The following is a 22808-nucleotide window of genomic DNA, read 5'->3' as shown; positions in this document are numbered from 1 at the left end:
AGCAGGACAAACAAGCCATGCCTGTGTGACAGTCGGAAAAGGATCGGCATGGTCGCACATTAGCACAATGAACTGGGTCCTGGTGGTAGTAAATCCATGACCTGCTCTGCCTTTCAAGGATACACGAACTGGCAAACGGGGTAAAGGGGAAGCAAGATCGTGTGTCAGGCGCACAGAGGGGATTTACCGGCAAGGCTTTCGATGCATGCTATATGAAGCAGTATGAATGGCACAGGGATCTTTTGCCAAACTGTACAAGAAGGGGTTGCAATCAGTGCATGGACCGTGCTTTGCCAGTAAAGCTTTGCCCAGTCCGTGGAGGTGCTAAATAGCAGCGCTCCAGCACACAACCACACTCTCCAGCAGTGTCTGCGGTCCAAATCTAATTTAATGGCTGGTCGCATTGTGCAGGCTGCCTGCAGCTGCAGACCCCCGCTGGCTACCAAACTGCTGCTTGCTGCATGGGCAGCTGGCTGGGTCCACCTATCATGCTGCTGGTGATTGGGCCAATGAAAACATGAGTGAAGACTCCCTCGAAACTGCCTTGGTGTCAGTGAAATGTCCGCGGTGTCGGGTAAAACTTTGTAGCCAGCCCCCAAGCCTGCTGCAAGTACTGCACGCTGCCAGCTAAGCTTTGCGAAGTTTGTAGGTGCTAAATAGCAGAGCTCCGGCAGACAGTTGAGGCGCTATCAATGTGTGACAATGCATTTCAGTGTGGTGATGTGGACTACCACACTGAACTGCATTCATTTAACCCATTGATGATACTCAGAGGCGTAGCTAGAGCTTGTGGCGCCCGGGGCTATCCCTCAGATTGCCGCACATGGCATCCGTAGTCCTGTGATTGTGTGAGGAATTTTGAATCTCACCTCACTGTTACATTTTGCGCACAAATATTTCTCACATGTATCATTGGAATGCTAGTTTTACATAGGTCTGTTAACAATTGCAAGTAAGTGTTAACTATGTGAACTCGCAGTTGTAGAGGGCTGCGTACAGCAACCCAGGGTTACTCGCTTATTTATACTTTTGTGATTTAAAAAAAAATACGTTTAAACATATTTGTCAGCCTGCCTGACTGTGACCGCAATGGGTGTCTCACAAGCTCTACCGAAGCTTGCCCAGCAATCATGCTATCACTCACATGCTACCTGCGGCGGTCGGAGACCGTGAGTCAGCTGACTATAATGAATTTATGGTATAGGCCTGAGGCAATTGAGATTTGTGTTAGGGGCCTCTCACACCCTGTTAAGTCTGGGCCGAGGTCCCATGTAGGACAGAGAGAGCAGCATGGAGTTTAGTGATTCTTCTTTCCTGGTTTATTATTTGAGCTCTTTCCAAACAGCCGAAATGCCACATTTTCACAGACGGGTACTCTCATCGTAGTGCGTCGTGACTGTCACTCGAGACAGACTACTTTTGCACTTACCTGCGTGTATCTGGATCTGAAGGTGGGGTGTTGGATTTGTGGGGTCTTTTAACACTTGCCGTGCTGCAGGCTTTAAACAGAAATGCAGGGTGGACTGAATACCCGACTACACACGCATTTATGTTTTACAAGGAACATTCAAACTCACAGTCGCGATCCTTGTGCACTTGGGAAGAAGATGCAAGAACGGGCCCATTGCAAGTATAGCTGGACTTCTACACAGGGGAGTCAGGGTACAGACATGCTGTATGCCAACATCCACTGCCATAAGCCAGCAACTTTCAGCAAAAGGGTTATGGAAAAATGCCATGCACACACTACAGAGCAACAGAAGGGTCACAATTCTGGAGTCTGAGGAGTGCTAGATTTTGAATATGAGTGGTCCTGTTGATTGAGGACACCAACCTCCCTAGCAGCCACTTTATTTGGCAACTATACACCCCTATACATAATGTGCTGAGTGACATGGGAATGTGGGAGGCTGTGGCTTTGGGTAATAATAAGTGCGAAGAATCACATTCACGTATACATACCTAATATGCCTAACACAGAAAAAAATCATTCTACTTTGAGGCAACAAACAACATACATATTTTTTTTAAATTAACCTACGGGATTAAATCCGAGCATTTAGATTAAACGATCTACGCACAGACGTGCCAGGTGGAACTTTAGAATAGGCCTTAGTATACATGATTTTTCTAGGTCGAACCCCCGCAATCAGGGTTGAGGGGGCTGCTCTGTGGTGGCGAAGTTTGTCAGGCTAAGGGCTTGTTTCACGCAGAATGTTACACCGACCTGGCGAACACAGAGTAGACACGCCGCTCTCAGTGAATACCGATTAACAGTACTCTCATAGCTGCTAAGGTTTCAGATTGCAATGTGTGATATTTTTATAATTTCGGTGTAATTATGAGTGACATTTGAACGACTATGAGTGACACTTCCTTGCAAACAAAATCAAGCAATGAAAACGAATGAAACATAAATATCAGAAATTACACCAATTTTAACAATGAGAAACTCTAAGAAGATCTTTAAATAAATGCTACAAAGCACCAGAGACGGAAAGACAATTCACTAATTTAGTGCCCTTGTAACCTGATTGTACTGTTTAACCAGGTGAGTAACATCGACTGCTGGGCCCCGGGTTCCTCCTTGGCAATCATGTACAGGAACATCGCTGAGGTCGCTCTATCCCACATGGGACACCCGGGGCCGGGGAGTCAAACAGGATGTGAGAGGCCCCAACACAGAACTCACAGCTGCCAGTCAGCCTTTACTGCGCAGCAGATAGTCAGGCCGGAGGCTGTATTACTTCAAAAGTGAAGACAGTACTGAGCACTAATATAAATAATTAAAATCTATTAGCAGTGAGCACACGGCCCCGGGGTCCACCCAGCATGCACTTTCACTCACCCTCCGTAAAAAAATGAAAGTTTTCCAACTTCATGTTGCAAGGGCTACTTCTCTAAGCAATTATGGTTAAAGGTAGCATGACTTAAATGCACTGCTTTAGGAAAAATACAGCCGCTCATTCAGGCCTGTCACTTACGTGACAGTACTGAGCAGTATTATAATTAAAAGGGATTAGCTGAGCACACTGACCCCGGTGTTGTCCAGCATGCGATGCTATGCCACCCGCTATTAACAAGGCTGAGTGAGTGTGCATGGCACTCCAAGCAATCAAAATATGGTTACCATCATCAAGCCAGAAGTGCTTTAGTAAAATTACCGCCGCTCACTTACTTTGTACAGATGGTACTTTATGTAGGAGGCGTCGCTGCCAGGTGGGCTGGGGAGATGGCAGTTCGGCGGAGCTGCAGACGGGTTGTTGCTGCCTCTCGTTCTTTCTCGTTGTTCCCAAAATGATGTCCCTAAATACCGCAGAGAGGGTGTGTTTCTGAGGTAACGACCCCTTACTGCTACCATTGCTGGAAGTTGCTAGAAAGTCAATAAGTGGCACTAGGGTCAATAGACTATAAACATATCTGAGTCTCACTTTAGGAATATGTCAGGCAACCTTGATGACCCAGCTGCAGATTTACTAGATGTCTCCGGACTCATGATTGCTTCCACTAGTGACACACGGTCAGGCGGGGGCAGCATGGCGTAGCACCTGTGCCGCCGTGCCTGCATCTGTTCCTGGGAGCAGCTTCTGTGCAGATTTACGCGGGAGCCTGTCCCACGCTGCAGTCAACACACGGCAGACGTGCCACTTACCCCATTAATTTGCGAGAAATCGCAGTACCGGGACTACAGCATTGCCCTTCCCTTAATTGGTAGCGCTTTCGCGCGCTAAGAGATTGACGGCCTGGCAAGGGACCCACAAACGCGGTACATCGCGCACGCGCACCATACGTGCAATGCAGGCAGCTTTTACAATTTAGTAGATGTGCTTCTTGCACTTCACACGGGGGCTGCGCGGCACTGGCGGCCCGTTGTGGCGTCCGGTATAATTTATTCGTGGACAGGGAAGTTACTAATGACACTTGAGTGTCCCCAAAGAATTTGTACAGGCCGCCGCCCCAAAATAGTGCCGCCTGGGGTGGACCGGCCCCCTCGCCCCCCCCTAGCTACGCCAGTGAATGATACTAGGAGTAGGCCCGAGGGCGCCCCCTGCTCAACAGGAGCACTGGGCTGCCGTTTACTCGGCTAAGCACTAACAATAAACAAGGGTGATTAAATCAGAGCTGGATTCACCTGCTGCTCGAAATGCCTGAGACACGCAGCTGCGGAGGGAGCGTCCTACGCTGGCTGGAGCTTTCAGCGGGACGGCTCTGCTGCGGCGGGCTCTCTCCTGATTTCAGGTAACAAGCATTGGCGGCCGCACAAGCATTTGCGGCCGCGAAATGAAATAAATAAAAGCGGAAACATGCGAAGGATAACGACGTGAGAATGCACCTCAGTTGTACGGGAGCATGCACCTCAGCTGTACGTGAGCATGCACCTCAGCTGTACGGAGCAAGTCACGCTGTGCGCGTTTCCTTGTGCCGTGAGCATGCACATCGGACGTCTAGGGAGCTCGTCATCACCTTCTGCGTCGCCTGCTGTTGCCGAGCCTGAGCCGCTAACCCTGCACACCTGAGGAGGAAAGACCGGCCTCGAGAGCAGCAGGGGACTCCTGAGTCAGCCCGGTGAGTAGGGGGGGGGGACATGTAAATACTGTGTTTTTGGTGCATCAGGCTAGCGAGACAGGAGATGGGCACTTTGAGTGTGTGGATGCGCGTGTGTGACTGTGTGTGTGTGTGCGGTGAGCCCGTGAGTAAGGGGGGGGGGTGAGGGTGTGTGTATGCAGTGTGTGTGCCTGCGTGTGTGTATGCAGTGTGTGTGTGCCTGCGTGTGTGTATGCAGAGTGTGTGTGTGTGCGCGCAACTGAGAACTGAGAGTGGCATGGCTGACTGAGATCAGAGATGTGCACGGCTCCGGGGGCTGGGCTTGCGCGTCCACGCTGGTATATCGGCGCTCGTCCACCTGTGTAGGTCGCTTCACAGGCAACTTGGCAGCAATAGGTCTACAAGACCTAAAAATGACACTCACTCTTCAGCTGGGATATGTCGCTCTATTCTGGGGTTGTTATTCTCAGAAAAATAAAGCTGATTTATAACTTCCAAACATGCCCATTATCCCCTAGTTCTGTCACAGGGAAGCTACCACATCTTCCCAAGTCCTCCTTCTCAACTCCTGCTTTCTCCCCTCTAAGGTCATTTTCTAAGTATGTTTTTCCAATCTGACGTTCTCAATATTACACGGTAAAGTATAGGTTGTCAATTTTGGAGGTTTTAAAACAGCAGTACATGCAGGATTGAACCATTTATAAACCGCGCAATTCTCGTTTGATCTCTTTAAAGTTAACATGCCAGACACCTTATTACAAAGTTCTTTTTAACTAACCAACATGTCCTGGGGCTTGGCGTTTTTTAATTAACAGCACATTGATGAATTCCAGCATTAAAAGATAAGTCTGCACTTCGTGCAAAACATCTTTATTAATTGATGAGCAATGGCGTGTGTGTAAACAGTATGCCTCTTCACACACTGCAGGATATGTACCAAAGATACCATTGGCGTGTGCACACTGACATTATTATGAATGTGGAGGCGGCATACTACCTCTATAATAGCAGCAGTTTCATCCTCGACCTCGCCAAACAGACCCACATCACAATCCACCTTAAGAAGCTACACTGACTCCCGATCCAGAAGAGATGCCAGTTCAAGATGTTGACCAATGCATACAAAGCACTGCACAACGTAAGACCAGCATAAATCAACAAAGAATGACCTTTCACCAACCAACCTGACACCTTTGATCCGCTTCCCTCTTCCTCGCAGATGCCAGTCGGATCCGAGCCAACAGTGATGGACACTCTTTCTCACATCAGACGGCCAAAGTTTGGAACAACTTTTCCCAGTATCCTTAGGTCCACCCCATGTTTCAGCAATTCAGTAAAGGACTCAAGACCTGGTTGTCCAATTGAACAGATCACCATGCCGCAGCTAGCAACTGTAGTGCCTTGAGACCCTCAAGAGTAATTTGCCACGCTTTATAAATGATTGATACACTGATTACACAATGTCAAAGAAATGAAAATTAAGAAACATTCTGAACCAGTATCAGTTTGGCCTCACAGCAACAAAACAATCAGCGTAATTGACCTTCCAACGTGCCACTGAAAACATACACCATTCAAGGCCTGGATTATTACAGTGATGTACACATCTCAAAAGTAATAAGATGTATCTTTTATATAATGCTCTTTATATATATAAAACCTTTCGCCAGCAAAGGAGGGCTGGTCGCTTTCCTCTACTGCACCTACGGTGTACTACATAAACGTTACCTACTTCCTACCTCTGCAGAACCGCTTTTTCATTTTATTTTTCCTGGAGAAAAGCAGATAGGTCACGAAGAAAACACACTTGATCGCTACTTTCTCACACCTGCTAGCGATGAAGTCGCATAATATTTGACAGCGTTTAACTCTGATCAAACCCTGTAAAATAAGCACAAATGGCCAAAGAAATAAACCCAAAACAAGCCCAGCCTACTAATGTGAGGGGGAAAGTGAAGTTTGAAGCACACCATTCCCATAATATTAGCTGGAAGAACTTGATAACATTTAAAGAACTATTTGCAATGAGGGTTCATAGTTCATGAGAAGGAAACTGTAACAGGTTTCCCTATGAAGTTATCCTTTATTACATAACCCCTATATATGGGCTACTTTGACATCTGAGTTTTGAACAATTATTCCCCATTCTGCGGCCAGAGAAACCCAGAAGTAAAAACGTTCTCCTGAAAGTATTCCCCATTTTCAGGTCACATATTTAAACTCTTCGTGTATGGTTAATCCTAGTTTGCCTAACCAGCGATCGAAAGTTACCTCTCATTCGTTCACCTTCCGAAGGAAAGCTAGGTCTTTCTGCGTTTATCCGTTTCCCAATGGGCCACTGATTGTTTATTTTATGAAGTACTTATTCTACCTGTCTGATTTGGCAGTAGCTATTGTAGTAAAGGTTACCTATTACTCCACATTATTACAGTTATCATGCTGTATTACATGGAACGTATTGCGCATTTGTAGGTCTAGCTAACAGAACTGCTTTTAGATGTTTTGTTTTGAAGACCTATTGTGGACTACACCAATTCTTATCATGCTAACTATTGGTTGCTTTACTTGCCAATCTCGATTGATGTACCTTGATCAAAGGCTTTCCTTACTCTTCTTGCCTTTGTCAACTACCTAGAGAATAGATTTGTTATCATCCTTATGATTAGATTACTTCCACAGCTCCATATTGGGGACCTACTTTTTCCCTTTAAGGTCGAAGCTGTTTGGTTTGCTAAAGACATTTGGGGGCCATTCAGAAAGTTGACCTAGGAATTTATTCTGCCCGTTACTTACCATTGGCTTTGTGGTTTGTAACTCACATGTTTTGCCTTTCTATTAGTTTTTCTTTATTTGCTTTAGGCTGTCCAGCTTCAGATATCCCTCCCATTGCACAAAGCGTGTTTGCTATATTCTTCCATGAACTCACTTTATGTCCACAAACCTTAATTTCTTCTTCTTATCTTGACATATTTCCTGTGCATTCAAAGACCAAAGTCAAATGTCAAGCAGTCTTCCAGGGAGCTTGGTGTTTATTTTTCTTTCTTTGACTTTGAAAGGATTTATGTGCCAATCATGCTGGCTACTCGAGGTCTGCTTTAGTGACGCTGTACAATGTTATTTGTTTTTTCTAACACACAACAACATTTAGATGTCTGTACATTGGGTAATGACATTTCCACACATTTTTGTTTGTGCGCTGTACACTTTCATCAGTAAAACTGTATGTGAGTGCAAATGAAATGGTAATTTCTATTGAAGATGTGTTGATTGTAATGACAGTACTCTCCCATACCATGCATACTCCACGTTACCCCACTCCATGTTACCCCACTCCACTCTACTTGGCACTACTCCACGCCACTGCACTCTACTCTGCACAACTCCACTCCCCAATGTGTCACTACTCTCTTACCTGCACTGCTCCATTCTACACCTCTCTACTCTAAACCACTCCAATTTATGACAATGCACTCTGCCTCAAACTACTCTACTATGCACCACCACTGCATCTACGCTACCCTACTCTGCACCCTTCCACTCTACGCCAGTGCACTTTATGCCAGTCCCCTCTTTGCCACATTAATCTGCACTGCACTCTACTCTGAAACAATCTACTCTGTCACTGCACTCCACGCCATTGTACTCTGCATCACTGCTCTCTATGCCACTCTACTCTGTGCCACTGCACTCTATGTTAATGCACTCCACATCACTCTACTATATACCACTGCACTCTATCACAGAATACTCTGCTACATTGTACTCTTGTAACACTGCTCTGTGCCACTGCACTGTTTGCCACTGAACTCTACATCCCTGTGCTCTGCATCACTGAACTACACCATTCAACTCTAAGCCATTGTAATCTTCTCTGCACCACTGAACTCTATGACACTCTACTCTGTACCACTCCACTCTACGACTTTTCACTGTATTCTAAAACAATCTGTTGTTTCACTGCAGTCTACACCACTCTATTCCACTCTGCCCTACTCCACACTATGCCACTCTAATCTACACCGTTACACTTTACGCTACTACACTTTACACCAATGCGCACTACACCACTTTACTCAAAACCAATGCACTCTTTGCCATTGCACTCTATGTCAATAAAATCTGCACCTCTACATCATATGCCACTATAGTCTACTCTACGCCACTCTACACGATTGCACTCTACTTCACTTTACTCTGCTCCACTCTACTCTGCACCACTGCACTCTACAGAACACTACTCTGCAGCACTGCACTCTCTGCTGCAGAATCTGTCACCCCAATCTATGCCACTGTCCTCCTCTATGTCACTCTAGTCTATGACACTGCACTCTACAGCACTGCATGGCAGGTCACTCTACACCATTGCGCTCTACGTCACTGCTCTATAACCCACTCTTTTCTACTCTGCCCCACTATACTCTATGTTACTGCTCTCTGCATCACTATACAGCAGTGTGCTCTATGCCACTGCACTCTACTATAGTGCACTTTATGCACTGCACTTTGACACTCTACTCTTCTTGACTGCACTCTACTCTGCACTACTCACCTCTGTGCCACTCTACACCCCTGCACTCTACTGTACACCACTCTGCTCTGCACCACTCCACTGTATGCCTCTGCATTCTACCCTGCACCTGTCCCCTCTACTCTGCACAACTCTACTCTATGCCACTTCACTCTACGTTAATCTACAACAATGCTCTCTCTGTCACTGAACTCTACGTCACTACTCTACACCAATCCACTCTGCACCACAGTGTGCATTACGCCATTTCTTATTAGGCCACTCTGCTACACTCCATTCTACGACACTCCACTCTGTGATTCTGTTCTCCATTAAACTCTGCTCCATTAACACTTTACTCAACACTATGCCACTCACTCTACAGCTCTCCTCCACTCTATTTATTTGATCACTTGGTATCACGCACGAATCGCTCCCAAACTTGCATCTTGGTGCTGGGCAATGGCATTCTATGCCATTCTATGACACTACTACACCCTTACAATGCTCTATGCCGTGATAGTTTCAACTCCACACTTCAGATGGGAAAAAGTAGAGCAGTAGTTCCTTCTGTTTTCTGGCAGCCAGGAAGTGGAATGCCCTTCCGGTTCAGCTACATGCTTCTGGGGACATTGTGACATTTAAGAGATTTCTTAAGACCTGGCTCTGCAGCTCTGCTTTTTAGTACTATAGTTATTAGGGATCTGACGTGCTACTTAGTGCCGGAACACTTTGAGTAGCTGAGACACTCTATGAAGCCTGATCCAGTGCAACTCCCTCTCTGCTACTCCGTGCAACTTTACTCCACTCTATTCTATAACACACAACTCCACTCCACCCTACGCCACTCCACTCTGACACGCTATACCCCTCCGCTTTATAACACTCAACGCCAATCCACTGGACGCCACTTCCTACAACACTCTACACCACTCTATGCCACTCTATGCAAACCATTCTATGACAATCTACTCCGCTCTACTCCACTACAACACTATACTCAACTCTGACGCTGTACTCCATTCAACTATCCACCCTTTTCCTCTACAATTCTCTACTCTCTCCACAACACTGTAGGCTACTCCTTGGCACTTCACTTGTCTTCTCTCCATGCCCCTCAACTCTACTGTAGGCCACTCTCCTTTACCCCACTAACTATTAGCCATGGTGAACAGCCGCCACTCCGGTGTACAACACTGCAAAAACATATTGGCAAAGCCAATGGCTCTTGCATATGTGAGACATATTGGCTTTGCCAATATTGGTTTTCTTTCAGCACTCCACAGGTTCTCTTATGTTTTCCTGCCCTTTCTTCTGTGTGCTGCTTCCTCTCATGTCTCCTTCCCGTCTGCGTTGCAGCCCCAGCTACTCCATTGCTTCCTCCACCCCTCACCGCCTTCCCTTTTTTGTCCTTTTTAGGTCGAGCTGATGTGGCATTCATGCGAAGCATGAATGCATCAGCTCGACAACTTATGCTGCCCGTATTTAGGAGAGCGGACAGCTATCAGAAGGGCGCTTTCCCATTGTCAGATTTCACCTCGGGAGCGCGCGTCTGATAGGTGCGCATGCGCGGTGCAAGCCCTGGCTCTCACACAGACACAGGCAGCCCCCACCCCTCTGCATGCACGCACGCGCACACACAGGCGCAAGCCCTCGCTCACACACAGACACAGGCAGCCCCCACCCCTCTGCATGCACGCACGCACACACACACAGGCGCGCGCATGCACACGCAGGCACACTATCCCCTGCCTCGCATTCTCTCAATCACACACAGTCACGCATGCGCACACACATGCACACACACGCACGCACACATGCATACACACACAGGCCTTCACATTAGCCCTGGCCCCCCCTCCCCTCCCCTCCCACTCCCCTCCCACTCACCGGGCTCTTTCGGCGTGTTCCGTGTCTCCTCTTCAGCGCTGGTCGGAGTCGGCCGGCTTCACTGCTTCCTCGGCGGCAGCGGGCGGAACTTCCTGCTGGATTGCAGGCCCCGCCCCCGTCTCGGCCAAAAGTGCCTGACTTCCGGTTTTCACGGAGCAGGGCTGCGGCGGTGATTTCGAATGCTCTACGTTATTGAATGGACGCAATTTACAGCACATCGTCACAATTGACGACGTCAAGCACGTAGACACCGGTGCAAGGTCACGCAGGGGGTCAAGAAACGTAACTCCATTTTGTAAAACCGGTAACCTAGCAACATACAGGAAGCACATCGGAACTCTTCCGTTAAATAAATATAAGTACTAACAAAGCTGAATTACTCATCAGTGACACGCACACTGCGTGTCATTTTGGCAAACCATTAGTGACGCACACAAGGTGTCATTCCGGAAAACATTACCTCATCAGTGACACGCACACTGCGTGTCATTTCGACAAACCATCTGTGACACTTGTTTTTACAGCGTTCCATAAGTAAGGTTAACAACCCCCCACATACACACACACAGACACAGCCCATTGCATGCAGTTTATAAACGTAGCCCTTTGCATGCTGCTGTAAAGTAGGTTTATAAACTACACAGGGGAGGTGGGGTTGATTGACTGCATCTTGGAAGACCTTGTTTACCTCACTTTTAGGAAGGAAGCTGACTCGTGGTATCACAGAAATGTAAATATCGGGGTCACCACCATCCCCAGAGCATAGTTTTTTTGTGGCAAGATTTCAACTGGAGGCGTTCTGGTTACTCGCAGCAGGTGCATTAGCCGACAGAATTTTCTCTTGGCACGTTTCTCGCTGGATCGGCGTGACATCAACCTGTGCGTTGATTGGGTGCAATTTATCCGTGTAGTGCTGCAGGCTGCAATTTCGAGAGATGCCCCCTCTAGATAAACCTACCATATGGGTGGTTAATCTGTAATGCTGTGGACGTGACATCCTCCACCTGGCTGAGAGATGTCTCTCCTCAGTTGTAAAAAAAGAGAGATTACAAGTCAGCCAACGGTGCTTGCAGTATTATGCACACTCCTGCACAGAGAGGGCTCTCGAACGCTTGCGGCGTGCTGTTGCAAGGGCCCTGCGACCTCAAGGCGCTTTGCTAAGCCAGCCACCCGGCCATTAACATGCAGGTTGTCCAAAGTCCAGCGTGGTGAGGCAGGCAATCCGCTGTCATCCAGCTGTTACCATTCAAGAGGCACTTGCCGCAGCGGCGTAAGTGCACTTCAGCACAGGAAGTTATCTCCAAGGCCAGGCCAGGCAAACAGGATAAGCACACTCGAGTCTGCGAATAGTGCCTCTCACTCTGCCTCCGTCCCAAGAAGTCCCCTTTTTAGATACACCCTGGCAAGACTTTTTATTTTAAAGGCTTTATGCTTCTTAATAAGTTCCTTCCGTTTATAAATGTCTTTATTTTCATGTCCTTCTGTGAAACCTCTTGCCAGAGTGGCACCATTTTGAAAATCCGCTGTGAGTTATTTTTTCCAAAGGTCTGACTTTCTTCTCTTTTGCCTGACTTGTTGCGGACTCTCCCCAGCCCCACTAGCATCTCAGAGGTCTCCTTGATAGGACTTTACATGGTTTAGTACCTCTTCACCCTCTTTTTACGGTTCACTGTTAATGCAATAGGTCTCGCATTATTAAAGTTTAAGCTATTGGCATTGTAAATGACAATGCCTTTTATTTGTTTGCATTGGTGCATAAACAAGCACTTTGTACTTATAGTCTATGCTTATGAGAAGCAAGGCTGGCAGTCTCTTTTACTGCCAGCCTTGCTCAGTGTAAGCATGGACTATACATTCAAAGTGCGTGTTTATGCACCGATTGCAGATTTTAAAAACAAATGAATAAAAGACATTGTCATTTACAATGCCAATAGCTCAAACTTTAATAATGCGAGACCTATTGCATTGTAAATGCTTGTTTATTATTACATCTCCCATATCAGCCCCCTTGTCCAGCTGCTCCAACTGCTTGGTGATGCCCGGTTAATAACTGGTAAACTTTATTATACTTAGTCCATCACTTACCTCTCGCAGTTATTACACATGAGTTGATTCCTACCCCCGACATGAGAGAAAACAAGCATTTGCAATGCAATAGGTCTCGCATTTACGCGAGTTTGAGCTATTGACATTGCAAATGACAATGCCATTTATTTTTGTTTTTAAAACATAAATAAAAGGCATTGTCATTTACAATGCCAATAGCTTAAACGCGCGTAAATGCGAGACCTATTGCATTGCAAATGTTTGTTACTTCAGGCTTTGGGAGATTTCATGATTTGGCCAGAATCACACGACGTTGAGACGACGCTAGGGCTGGAACTTGGTTTCTCACTTTGAAAGTCGGCAGGTTTGGCTGTAACGCCACCTCCTCTATAGTTTAATAAAAGCTTAATAAAGGTTGCCTCACAGCGAGGCCTATGCAAATACACACACACCCTCCAGAAACACTTCTCTTACTTCTCCTCCCAGCCCTCTATAGCCTGAGGTAATGGCCTTGCAGTGAAGGGGTCAAGAAAAGGCACAGCTACCGCCGCTCAATGGGGGCTGAGGTACAGATGGCCCATAGCCAGAAAATCCTGCCCCTCCCCCTCACCCCCAGTGAGGACCCTACATACTCCCACCTTCTCACCCACTGTTGCCTGAATATGATAACCTGGCAGGGAAAGGGTCAGGGACAAGACACTGCTTCTGGGCTCCTCTGGCCCATCTTGGGGCCGAGGTAAATATGGCCCAACAAATGGAGCAACACTTGGCTCCCAGTAAGGCTGATCGTCACACCACCCTCGCCCGCCCACCATAACCTGATGTGCGATGGCCTGGCAGGGCAGGGCAGGAATAAAGCAGAGGGCCTTTAAAAACAGCCCACATGTCACCTTTAGGCACCGGCCCAATGCCCGACTGCCCACCTTCCCAATCTGACCCTGCTGTCCATGTTCCTGGGCCTTTGGTTTACATTTGGGGTGCAGCCAAGTCCCTGCAGGAAACTGGGTGACAGTCCTTTAAGGCAATGTGGTATTGTTAGTAGGTTACAAGTCTGGAGTTACAGAAAAGAAACTACTCCTTCTGTAGTAGGGGATCTCTGTGTATAGTCATAATCTAGTGAATAGAATGGCAAGCCCATCCCCACACCAAAGCGGCGGTGGAGAAAAGAAACCAACACCACTATTGTGCGAACAAATTCCGCAGCGAAGCCTGTCCAACCTGAGCATCCGTCCTGGCGTCAGTGTCCAGACAGTAATGCTTAGCAAAGGTATGAACCGACTTCCAAGTGGCGGCCTTGCAAATTTCTGCAATTGGCACATTACGGAGCAAGGCTGTCGTGGCAGCTTTGCCCCTGGTGGAATGAGCCTTAGGCTTACCTCCTAAGGTCTTATTAGCTTTCTGGTAACACAGTTGTATGCAGGACACAATCCACCTAGAGATGGACTGCTTAGAGGTCGCAAGACCCGTCCTGACCGATCCATAATTGATAAACAATTGGTCTGACCTACGAATACCTTTGGTCTCATCCAGGTAAAATTTCAACACCCTCCTAACATCCAGGGAATGTAAAGACCTTTCTGCTGGAGATGAAGGATTCTGAAAAAACGTAGGCAAAGTTATAGTTTGGTTGACATGAAAGTCAGAAATAACCTTGGGAAGAAATTTAGGGTGAGTACGCATAACAACCTTAGCAGCATGAAATACAGTATAAGGTTCATTACAACACAACGCCTGAATTTCACTCACCCTGCGGGCCGATGTAATGGCCACGAGGAACGCCACCTTCCAGGACAGGTGCTGCAACGAAGCCTTATGAATGGGTTCAAAAGGCTCCTTCATCAAACTGGACAGCACCACATTCAATTCCCATGAAGGCGAAGGAAGCCTGACAGGAGGGAACACTTTCTTCAAGCCTTCCAAAAAGTCTTTGATCACAGGGATCTGAAAGAAGGAAGTCTGTGAAGGGCTTTTCCTGTAGGCAGTCAATGCAGCGAGATGAACCCTAATGGAATGAACATTAAGGCCAGACCGCGCCAAATGCAGAAGGTAGGGAAGGATGACATCTTCCTTGCACGTCGTAGGGTCAAAGTTCCTGGACACACACCAGATACAAAACCTCTTCCACTTGTAAGCGTAGGACGTCCGAGTGGAAGGTCTCTTAGACTCCTTCAGTATGTCCATGCAATCTTCTGGTAGATTCAAATGGCCATATTGCACTACCTCAGGAGCCATGCCGCCAAACTCAACGACGAGAGGTTGGGGTGCACCATCTGCCCCCCGAACTTCATGAGAAGGTCCGGCCTGCACGGCAACCGTATGTGTGGAAGGAGGGACCGGTGTTGAAGGTCCGTGAACCACCACTGTCTGGGCCATTACGGGGCAATCAGGATCATTCGTGCCCTGGACCGGGACAGCTTGATGAGCACCGCCGGAATCAGTGGGATGGGCGGAAAAGTGTAAACAAAGCTGTTCGACCAGTTGATCCAGAGTGCATTCCCCAGCGTCCCTTGCTGGTAGTACCTGGAGGCGAAGTCTCGGCATTTGCTGTTTTCGGCGGTGGTGAACAGATCTACGTCTGGAGTCCCCCACCTTGCGAAGACTTCTCCTAGTACGTCGTCGTTTATGACCCACTCGTGGTTTTCCTGAAGCAGTCTGCTCAGTGCGTCCACCTGAACATTCTGCACACCTGGCAGATGGGTAGCAGTTATCGTCAAACCTCTTGCCAGAAGCCAGTGCCAGATTGTCTGCGCCTCCTGAGACAGGGTGTGCGATCTCGATCCCCCCTGCTTGTTGAGGTAATACATCGTGGTCGTATTGTCCGTCTGTACAAGCAGAGAGTTGGTCCGGAAGGAAGGATGAAAAGCCTTCAGAGCCAAGTGAACAGCTCTGAGTTCCAGGAAATTGATGTGATACGTGGACTCCGTCTGAGACCACGTGCCTTGGATCTGTAAGTCCCCCGAATGCGCTCCCCAGCCCTGGAGAGAAGCATCCGTCACGATCGTCTGAGTAGGAATGTCCTTGTGGAAGGGAACCCCTCTGAGGAGATTCTCCGCTGAACACCACCACTTCAGAAACTGAAGAGCATGCAGAGACAGTCGTATCTCGTCGTCCCAAGATCCTCTCCTCTGGTCCCATTGGTCCTCCAAGCACTCCTGCAGAGGCCTCATGTGTAGTCGTGCATGAGGAGTGAGGAAGATACAAGAGGCCATCGACCCCAGTAGAGAAGACACCGTCCTCACTGTTGTAGATGGAGCGGTCATAAGAGCCTGAGCCTTCCGAAGGATTGATCTCCTTCGCTCCTCCGAAGGAGACACGCTTGCTGACAGCGTATTGATGGTGGCTCCCAAGTATTGAATGCATTGGACCGGGATCGGGACAGACTTGGACATGTTGATGTGCAACCCCAACTTGTTCAAGAGAACACACGTCTTCCTGAAGTCTGCTTGAACTTCTGAGAAGGAGGAGGCCTTGATCAACCAATCGTCCAGGTACGGGTAGACAAACACCTTGTCCTTCCTTAGGTGTGCCGCTACCACTGCCATGCACTTCGAGAATGTCCTGGGTGCAGATTTTAGCCCGAAAGGCAGCACCGTGTATTGGTAATGGTTGATGCCGACCTGAAATCGCAGAAACTTCCTGTGCTTGTGTGCGATGGGCACGTGGAAGTATGCATCCTGTAGGTCTATGGCACAAAGCCAGTTCCCCTGTTGCAACTGAGGATAAATCTGATGCAACGACAGCATGCAAAACTTTTCTCTGCGAATCCATTTGTTTGCCTGCCGCAAGTCCAGAATGGGCCTGAACTCGTTCTTGTCCTTCTTGCGAACCAGAAAGAACCGGGAGTACAGACCTCTTCCTCTTTGAGACAGAGGTACGTCTTCTATCGCCCTTTTCCTTAACAGGATATCGGCCTCCGCCTGCAGCTCGCGCAGTTGATACAGCGAGCTGACCGGAGGGATCGCTGGAGGAGGACTGATGAATCGAAGACTGTATCCATTGCAAACAATATTCAGCACCCACTTGTCCTGAGTAATTTTTCTCCACTCTGCCAGAAAAAATTGAACGCTTCCCCCCACCGGAGTGGGTAACGGATGACGGGGAAGTAACCGCTCAGGGTCGAGACCCGGCCGGGCCCTTGTTCGCGGTAGAGGACTGCTGGCCACCTCTACCCCTCTGGCTTTTCTGGAAGGGTCTCCGGAACTGCTGCTGTTGTTGCTGCTGCTGTTGTCCCGAAGACTGTCCTCTTCCTTTCCCTTGCGAGCCGAACCGCCGCTGGAACTGGCGGTAGGGTTTCTTGTCCTTTGGCTTTTCCAAGCCCACAGCCGTCAGGGTTTCCGCCTCGGCCTTCATCCGGGCCATTTTGTCATCCGTTTGTTCACAGAAGAGCGTGTCTCCGGAAAACGGCAGATTGGCCACTCGCTGTTGCGCCTCAGGCTTGAGTGACGTAAGCCTGAGCCACGCATGGCGGCGCTGGTTGATACCGTGGCAGTAGCCATGTGCGGCCAACAAGGCGATATCCGCCGCGGCACTGATGGCCTGGTTGGAAACCACCATCCCTTCCTTCACGATCTCCATGAAGTCCTCCTTCCTGTCACGCGGCACAAGTTCCGCGAACTGCTCCATGGAATCCCACAGCGCACGGTCATAACGTCCCAATAATGCCGAGTTGCTGGAAGCCTTCATCGTGGTGGAGGAAGTCCCACATGCCTTCCTTCCCGCCGAATCAATCCAGCGGCTCTCCTTATCCGGAGGCACGGTGGAGGACGTGGAGGTAGAATGTTGTTTCCTGGCCGCCGTCACTATCACTGAGTAGGGTACTGGGTCCATCCTCAAGAAGGCAGGATCCGAGTCCGGAGCCCTGTATTTCTTCAACAGTCTGGACGGGGCAGCTTTCACCACCGCAGGCGTAAGAAACAGCTCTTGTGCCGGTTCGACCAGTCCTAGCACCAGAGGGCGAGACAGGTGCTTCTTGTGCAAAGTTTCGAATTTCACGGACGTCGTAGGTGTAGGAGCCGTCACCATGATGCCTAACTTCGCAGCCCCCCTCAGGAGGACTTCCTGAAATGTACCGATATCGTCGATCGGAGACACCCTAGTCTCCGGGGAATCGGACAGAGTAGGTGAATAGGAACGGGTCCTAGAAGTTGCACTGGACCTGGACCGATGCCTCCTATGGCACCATCTAGAACGGGTGGAGGACCTGTGTCTGCTCCTCGACCGTTCTCTCCGCCTGGAGCGCGACCTCGATCTTTTGGGCCTAGGACGGTCATCCGGAATCTCCGGGGTGGCCGCCTTGGGCTTACGCGGTTCCTTAGACTTAGGGGTCATCTGGGGAGGGGTCGGCAGCCTAGGCAACGAGACCGACCTCGGCGGAACCGGTGGAGGCGTGTCCGGCGCAGGGGCCCCTGGCCGGAATGGAAGAGCCGGCAGCGGAGGCAACGGAGGAGGGGTAGCAGCCCTCGGACGTGGACCTCTAGGAAGCGGAGGAGGAGGTGTAACGGACTTCTTCGGAGTATAGACCTCCGAGTGCACCGATCCCGGTGACCCACCATCCTTCCCGGACTGAGGGGAGCCCCCCACAGCCCTAGGCCGCGCAGCACCATCCTTTGGCGCCGACAAACGGTGATCAGACCTTGAACGCCGATCCCTCGACGTTTAACGTCCCTTCGGCGTCGACCGTCTCCTCTGTCTCGGCGTCGAACGTCTGCCATGTCTCGACGTCGACCCGGACCATCTCGACGACAATCCTCTGTGCCTCGACAGCGATCTCTTGCGCCTCGATGGCGACCGTGACCTCCTCGACGTCCGTCTCGACGTCGATCTTCGCCGCCTCGGCGGCAACCTCTTCCTCCTCGACGGTGAGCGCTTACGCCTCGATGGCGACCGCTTCCGCCTCAACGTTGGTCTCGACGACGAGCATCCCCTCGACGACGACGATGTCTTGCCCCTCGACGGCGATCGACGGTGTCGCCCTGACGGCGAGCGTCGACGCCGGACCCGTCGACGCCGAGAGATCGACATTGAAGACACCGATGAAGAAAATTTCCTTGGGGTCGACGGCGGCCTGTGCAGGTCCCTCGACGTCGACGGGTGGCGTTCTCTCGACCCAGAGCCCTGGGGAGACGGGGAGACGGTCTTGGACCTCCCTCTCGACGTCGTGGTGGGTGCCACCGACCCCGACGGAGAGTGGGTACGTGTGCTGGACTTCCTGCCTCTGGGGAGCCCCCCAGAGGCCTCAGCATGGGCAGATGAAGCCCCTCCAGACCCACCTTGTGCCTTCAATCTTCTTTCTTCCAGACCCTGAAGCCTGATCTTCAGTCTGTCTTTCAGGGTCCTGCCAGAGAAGCCTTGGCAGATCTCACACTCTTCAGGGATGTGGGAAGAGGGAAGGCAGAGGATACAGACCTCATGGGGGTCTGACTTGGCCTTCTTCCTGGAGCACTCCGGGCATTTGTCAAATAATGCAGGCATTATAGACAACAAAGGGGTGCAAAACAGCCAAGAAGAAGACACCAAAGTACTTTTAAAAGTACACAAAATCGAATTTAGTGAAAAAACACCAACAAAACCCTTGAAAAGGGAGAGCTCAATGCTCCAGGGTCCTGCTTGCAGGAGCCGGAAAAAAGAACTGAAAGTAAGAGAGACCTGCAAGGCATTCTGGGATACTGTGAAGTTCCGTAAAGTTCTCTTAAAGGCACAGTATCCTATTCTGAGCCACATAATGGCAGCCTATGGGGCTTGTCTGTCCATGTCTTCCTCTCTATCTTCCAGAGGGATTTCTGCTTAGGGCAGGGGAGGTCTGGACAGGCTTTGCTGTTTTTGTGGATTTTTGGTGGAATTTCTAGTTGAAGTACTGGACAGTGTAGCCTTTTATAGGCTGCATTATATGTCTTTAAATTCTCTCTTAAGTGTCTGCGCAGTTCTGCATTTTTTCGACACTTTAGAGATTATTTTTGATTGCTCCGGGGTCCACGCACATGGGCGGGACTATTCACTAGATTATGACAATACACAGAGATCTCCTACTACAGAACAATGTCATACATTCACCCCAGTACAGAGATCAGGGCCTAAATCCAAAGTTTTTTTGCTCACCATGCCATTCCAGTTTGAACCCAGCCATATGCAAATCAGTCTTGACCCCGTGCCCCATGGGAACAGTCCAGCCCGAACTACCAAGCCAGGTCCTCCCTGGACTGGAAACAAGCATCATAGGACCGGTTTCAGGCTTTCAGCCCTCATCAGCCACGATAGCTTGATTCCAGTGGCATGGAGAGCACGGGACTCACTTCTGAGCATACCCGTCCCATTCGAGGTGACAAATGCAAAAACAACAGTTGATGGACAGAATTCAGAACAATGTCATACATTCACCCCAGTACAGAGATCTGGGCCTAAATCCAAAGTTTTTTTGCTCACCATGCCATTTCAGTTTGAACCCAGCCATATGCAAATCAGTCTTGACCCTGTGCCCCATGGGAACAGTCCAGCCCGAACTACCAAGCCAGGTCCTCCCTGGACTGGAAACAAGCATCGTAGGACCGGTTTCAGGCTTTCAGTCCTCATCAGCCACAATAGCTTGATTCCAGAGGCATGGAGAGCACGGGACTCATGTCTCAGCATACCTGTCCCACTCGGGTGACAAATGCAAAAACAACAGTTGATGGACAGAATGCAGAGCAATGTCATACATTCACCCCAGTAGAGAGATCTGGGCCTAAATCCATCGTTTTTTTGCTCACCATGCTATTCCAGTTTGAACCCAGCCATGTGCAAATCAGTCTTGACCCTGTGCCCCATGGGAACAGTCCAGCCCGAACTGCCAAGCCAGGTCCTCCCTGGACAGGAAACAAGCATTGTAGGACCGGTTTCGGGCTTTCAGCCCTCATTAGCCACAATAGCTTGATTCCAGTGGCATGGAGAGCACGGGACTAACGCCTGAGCATACCCGGGGTGACAAATGCAAAAACAACAGTTGATGGACAGAATGCAGAACAATGTCATACATTCACCCCAGTACAGAGATCTGGGCCTAAATCCATCGTTTTTTTGCTCACCTTGCTATTCCAGTTTGAACCCAGCCATATGCAAATCAGTCTTGACCCTGTGCCCCATGGGAACAGTCCAGCCCGTACTGCCAAGCCAGGTCCTCCCTGGACTGTAAACAAGCATCGTAGGACTGGATTTGGGCTTTCAGCCCTCATCAGCCACAATAGCTTATTTCCAGTGGCATGGAGAGTACAGGGCTCACGTCTGAGCATACCAGTCACACTCGGGGTGACAAAAGGAAAAACAACAATTGATGGACAGAATTCAGAACAATATCATACATTCACCCCAGTACAGAGATCTGGGCCTAAATCCATCGTTTTTTTGCTCACCATGCCATTCCACTTTGAACCCAGCCATATCCAAATCAGTCTTGACCCTGTGCCCATGGGAACAGTCCAGCCCGAACTGCCAAGCCAGGTCCTCCCTGGACTGGAAACAAGCATTGTAGGACCGGTTTCGGGCTTTCAGCCCTCATCAGCCATGATAGCTTGATTCCAGTGGCATGGGGAGCACGGGACTCACTTCTGAGCATACCCGTCCCACTCGAGGTGACAAATGCAAAAACAACAGTTGATGGACAGAATTCAGAACAATGTCATACATTCACCCCAGTACAGAGATCTGGGCCTAAATACAAAGTTTTTTTGCTCACCATGCCATTCCAGTTTGAACCCAGCCATATGCAAATCAGTCTTGACCCTGTGCCCCATGGGAACAGTCCAGCCCGAACTACCAGGCCAGGTCCTCCCTGGACTGGAAACAAGCATCGTAGGACCAGTTTCAGGCTTTCAGTCCTCATCAGCCACAATAGCTTGATTCCAGAGGCATGGAGAGCACGGGACTCATGTCTCAGCATACCTGTCCCACTCGGGGTGACAAATGCAAAAACAACAGTTGATGGACAGAATGCAGAGCAATGTCATACATTCACCCCAGTACAGAGATCTGGGCCTAAATCCATCGTTTTTTTGCGTACCATGCTATTCCAGTTTGAACCCAGCCATGTGCAAATCAGTCTTGACCCTGTGCCCCATGGGAACAGTCCAGCCCGAACTGCCAAGCCAGGTCCTCCCTGGACAGGAAACAAGCATTGTAGGACCGGTTTCGGGCTTTCAGACCTCATTAGCCACAATAGCTTGATTCCAGTGGTATGGAGAGCACGGGACTAACGCCTGAGCATACCCGGGGTGACAAATGCAAAAACAACAGCTGATGGACAGAATGCTGAACAATGTCATACATTCACCCCAGTACAGAGATCTGGGCCTAAATCCATCGTTTTTTTGCTCACCTTGCTATTCCAGTTTGAACCCAGCCATATGCAAATCAGTCTTGACCCTGTGCCCCATGGGAACAGTCCAGCCCGTACTGCCAAGCCAGGTTCTCCCTGGACTGTAAACAAGCATCGTAGGACTGGATTTGGGCTTTCAGTCCTCATCAGCCACAATAGTTTGTTTCCAGTGGCATGGAGAGTACAGGGCTCACGTCTGAGCATACCCGTCCCACTCGGGTGACAAATGGAAAAACAACAATTGATGGACAGAATTCAGAACAATATCATACATTCACCCCAGTACAGAGATCTGGGCCTAAATCCATCGTTTGTTTGCTCACCATGCCATTCCACTTTGAACCCAGCCATATGCAAATCAGTCTTGACCCTGTGCCCCATGGGAACAGTTCAGCCCGAACTGCCAAGCCAAGTCCTCCCTGGACTGGAAACAAGCATCGTAGGAGCGGTTTCGGGCTTTCAGCCCTCATCAGTCAC

At 49.3% G+C, this 22808-nt stretch overlaps 1 protein-coding gene across 1 annotated transcript in view; it reads left to right on the top strand.

Moving 5' to 3' along the window:
- The first annotated feature begins 4432 nt into the window (after positions 1-4432).
- Positions 4433-22808, top strand: part of STMN3 (stathmin 3) — a 146274-nt gene continuing 127898 nt past the window's right edge. The window contains exon 1 of the mRNA XM_086932746.1: positions 4433-4566. The gene's annotated coding sequence lies outside the window, so the exon portion shown is untranslated. The remainder of the gene's footprint in view (positions 4567-22808) is intronic.

This window comes from Lissotriton vulgaris, chromosome 7 (genome assembly GCF_964263255.1).
Source record: "Lissotriton vulgaris chromosome 7, aLisVul1.2, whole genome shotgun sequence".
In the NCBI taxonomy this organism is placed as follows: domain Eukaryota; kingdom Metazoa; phylum Chordata; class Amphibia; order Caudata; family Salamandridae; genus Lissotriton; species Lissotriton vulgaris.
The sequence above is the reverse complement of the archived record's forward strand: the minus strand, read 5'-3'. Positions and strand labels throughout refer to the sequence as shown.